Source organism: Lactuca virosa, chromosome 2 (assembly GCF_052849685.1).
Source record: "Lactuca virosa cultivar CGN04683 chromosome 2, Lactuca_virosa_CGN04683_v6, whole genome shotgun sequence".
Taxonomy (NCBI): domain Eukaryota; kingdom Viridiplantae; phylum Streptophyta; class Magnoliopsida; order Asterales; family Asteraceae; genus Lactuca; species Lactuca virosa.
In genome coordinates, this window is record NC_136427.1 from 13,490,741 (window position 1) to 13,495,579 (window position 4,839).

At 33.4% G+C, this 4,839-nt stretch overlaps 1 pseudogene; it reads left to right on the top strand.

Annotated features, from left to right (window-relative positions):
- The first annotated feature begins 657 nt into the window (after window positions 1-657).
- On the top strand, window positions 658-4,073 carry LOC145157247 (uncharacterized; annotated as a pseudogene).
- Window positions 4,074-4,839: the final 766 nt, after the last annotated feature.

Genomic DNA, 4,839 nt, shown 5'->3' on the forward strand with positions numbered 1-4,839 from the left:
TATATATATATATATATATATATATATATATAGAGGAAGGATCATTTGAGAACTCAAAGTTTCCCGAGAACTCGAGAACCAAACGAAGGCCGTTAGATCAAAATAATTGAAGGTTAGGATGATTTATGACATTTTTGTAAATAACTAGGTAAAAAAAGAAGCGGGGGCATCTTATTCCACATGAATTGGGGGCATTTTAGAGATAACCTAATGTCAAGCCCTTCCCCTTCCCCCGTTCTCTCTCTATCTCATCATCTCGCCTCTCTCCTACCTTCATCCCACCTTTGGCCATGAACACTCCCTAATGTCCAGCTCGTTGATGATGAATCGAAGAAGCAACACACCGACAGTGTGATTTGGATCGACAGATCAATTATATTCCCTTCATGTCGTCTCAATCGTCCAGCATCACTTCGACAAATTGTCTGCAATCGTAGACTACCTCTCCTGTGGCCGATCTACATTCAACGATTGGCAGGCGAATGATCTACAATCGCAGACGACCTCTCAGTCGGAGTTGAATCGATCGCCTCAAAGATTAACAACCAATCGATCCATATTTCGTAGTCGTTATCATCAATCGACATGGAATCCAAAATCTTCCAATGATCTAGGCTTTGTTGTCGTTGATCATCAACAATTTATGCTTAATTGTTGTATGAATCGTTACTTTCTTCCAAGTTCAAACCCTGCACTTCTGTCGTCGACTCCGTTCTCGACTCCGTTCTCGACTCCATTGATCAAGTCACCACGAAGCTCCTCATTAAGTTGCAGGTATGTTCCCTCATTCTGCGTTTGTACATCTTAAACTGTGTAAATATGAGATAAGTAATCTCGTTTCGTTGGTTTCACTCCATTTTCTTTCTGATTTTTGTTCTTTCTAGAATGGAGCATCTGTAGAAGCTGTGATTATGAGATACGATACTCGTTTAGGGAAATATGGAGGCAAACCTCGTCTTGTTGGTCCAAGATCTACCTTATGCATATCCTCACAGGTAAACCATTACCCTATACATTCCTTCCAAACCAAAATTCTTTCCTGATTTGAGTTCTTCAGTTGATAGATTCAATCGACATTTTACTCTATATCATTACACATGTATGTGAATCATTCTCTTCAACAGGTTGGATGCAAAATGGGCTGCACATTCTGTGCAACTAGAAGTATGGGATTCAAGAGCAACCTCTCAACAGGAGAAATTGTAGAACAATTAGTACATGCTTCTCGATTATCACCCATTCGCAATGTTGTTTTCATGGTAAATACCTCAAAAAAACTTGTTTTCCTTGAAATTTATGTCACTACAATGGGAGAGCCATTAAACAACTACAATGCTTTAGTTGAAGCTATTCGAGTAATGACAGCATTCCCTTTTCAGCTTTCACCCAAGGAAATTACTGTCTCAACGGTTTGTTTTGTTTGCTCCATTTTACATCCTCAATATTAGTCTTTTTAAGAACATTTCTGGATTCATATCTATCATTCTCATAATTTCTTGTAGGTTGGAATAATTTATGCAATAAACAAGCTTCATGGTGACTTACAAAATATAAACCTTGCAGTGTCTCTTCATACACCAGTTCAAGATATTAGGTGTCAAATAATGTCTGCAGCTCGCGCTTTTCCTTTAGAAAAACTTATGAATGCTTTAGCATAATATCAAAAGAAAAGGTAGCTCTTTTTTTGCTTCTTTTTTTAATTTCCTCAAAGTGTAAAATTACTAAAATACCCTTCTGGTATTTACTTTACAGTCAGCAAAAGATTTTCATTGAGTAGATAATGCTGGATGGTTTGAATGATGAGGAGCAGCATGCCCACCAGCTTGGTAGATTGCTTGACACATTTGAAATGGTGAGAGTGAGATTCAAATTTGTTTTTAGAGTAAATTACAATTTTGGTCCCTGAGTGTTGCTGTTTTTTTCTATTTTGTTCCCAAAAACTTGTCTCTTGCAATTTTGGTTCTTGTTTAACGTTTTTGGTCCATGTGTTAGGCAAAATAACTATATTTTCGGAACCAAAATTGTGAAAATCAGATGTACTAAAGCCCAAAAATAGTCATTTTACTTGAAACGTGTACTAAAATGTTACAAGAACATCAAATAAGGGTGAAAAGTGCAACACAACTTTTTGGGACCAAAATTGCAAAAATCAGATATACTTAGGGACCAAAAATGTAATTTTGGTCTCAAAAAGTTTCTCTTGCTATCTCTGTCCTTATTTGAGGTTCTTGTAACCTTTTGGAGTGACAACCTTCTAGAAAATCCCTTGTGTAACTTTTTTCCTTCTCTTCTTGATTTTTTTTTCGAACCTTATTAAGTAAATTACATGTGATTCACATGTAAATCACATATGAATCACATGTGATACACATGTAATTAACATATGAATTACATGTAAATCACATGTTATTCACATGTAAATCACATGTTATTCACATATGAATTACATGTGATTCATATGTAAATCACATGTTATTCACATATTAATCACATGTTATTCACATGTAAATCACATGTTATTCACATATGAATCACATGTAAATCATATATGAATTAGATGTGATTCACATGTTATTCACATGTAAATCACATGTTATTCACATATGAATTACATGTGATTCACATGTAAATCACATGTTATTCACATATGAATCACATGTAATTCATATATGAATTAGATGTGATTCATATGTAAATCACATATGAATTACATATGATTCACATATAAATCACATATGAATTACATGTGATTCACATGTAAATCACATATGTATTTTTATGAGTGTTTTTGCATCATCCGATTTCTTTTTATTTTTCTTGTAGATTTGGAAGAAATTGTGGTGAATATTGAAGAGGTGAAAAATGATAAAGTGGAGAAAATATGGAAATATTGACACGAAGACATGAAAACGCTTTGAAATTTGTAGCATTTTTTATTTTTTATATTTTATTGTGTATCGAATAAAATATTTGTATTATTATGTTTATAGATTAATTAATAAAAATGAGATTTATTGTGATTTACTTACGAATAGTATAGTATAAGAAATATACATATATGCATTTGAAAAAATATGCATATATGCATCTAAAAATTTACTTTTTTTTAAGAAAAATGTAGTTTTTTTATAAAAAAAATGCAGTTTTTTTTTAAATACAATTTTTTTTTTTTTTGAAAAAAATGTAACTTTCTTTAAAAAACTTGTACTTTTTTGAAAAAATTGCAGTTTTTTTATTTAAAAATTGCAGTTTTATTAAAAAAAAATTGCAGTTTTTAAAAAAAAAAATGCAGTTTTTTTTTAAAAAAAATTGTAGTTTTTTATAAAAAATATTTTTTTCAATTTTTTTTCAAAAATTCATGTTTTCTATAAAAAATTAAAAAATATGCATTTTTTCTTAAAAAAAACGAAAAAAATACTATTTTTAAAAAACTATGAAACATTTGATTTATGATATAAATTTTTAGACATTTATATTAATATATTAAATAACACAAAAAAATTAAACATTAAATGAGATTGGTAACATGACGATCATGTCTTTAATAATTATTTTTGATCCAACGCTCCACTTTTAGTTCTCGGGTTCTCTGGAAACTATGAGTTTTCAACCGATCTCAACCCTATATAGAGGAATGATCATTTGAGAACTCATAGTTTCCCGAGAACCCGAGAACTAAAAGTGGAACGTTGGATCAAAATAAAGGACGATCAAGATGGAAGGTGGCATTTTTGTAAATAATCAGAAAATAAAAAGGCGGGGGTATTACCAATTAATTTCTAGAAGGGTATTATTGGAAACAAATATATTATTAGTTTATTACATTATATTATATGTTAAATCATTAAAAGAGAAAAAAAATTCCTAACGTAACATTAGATCTTCCCCAAACAATCCTCACCTTCTCCAATTCTGGTATCGCGATTCCGCTTCCCCCACAGCCGACGCCGGCGAGTCGACTCTTCAGCACCGCATCTAGGTCATTATCGGAGACCACCACCTACATCAACCATCTCCCTCGTCCGTTATCTAAAACAAAGAAAAAGCTGAGAGTTCAAGCCCTAATTGATTAGTTAGGGCTCCGAAATGTTGCCAAAACAATCATCGGTGACGAATGACATCGAGGAGTTACAGGCGGAGAACGACATCTTCACCCCGAATTCTCCCCTGAAATCGCTGATGTACTCGGAGATGTTAACATCTTCACCGCTTCCAGAGACTTCGTCGCCTTAATTCAAGTATGGGATCAATCTAAGGTAATTATCTACTTTCGTATCTCTCTAAATCATTCGTGCACTCTGCGTCGGATCATCCGATGGAACAATACACATGTTCTCAATCGATTACGTCTCCCGAGGACTCGAAACAGTTGTTGAGAAATACTCCGGAACCGTGGATGTCAAACGGAATGGAATCGGAGAAGGTGCGATTCTGATATACTAATCGTGGACTTGTTTGACAATTTCATTCTTAGATGTCTCCTCCATTGTCTCATTTGTAAGTTGACTTTGTGAAGAAGAAGAAGAAGGTGTACGTAGCAAAGTCAACCAGCTTTTAAAGAGCTGTTGTATGGCTTGAGATCCAACTGTGGTTTCTTGTTGCATATTAGTTGTTGGGGTTGCATGATTGTTCTTCAACTTTGGTGATTCAGCTAATGTTTCTTTCCGATCCTGTGGGAGATAAGAGAGTTTGACTGGATTTTTTTGTGGATTTTGACCCGTTTTCTCTAGCTCCTGGTTCATCATTTTGGACATTTCCTTTGAATGATAATATTTTTAATATGTTGCTTCTGCAGTCCAAATCATTATAGAAAAAAATCACAAATCTCATATCGTTATA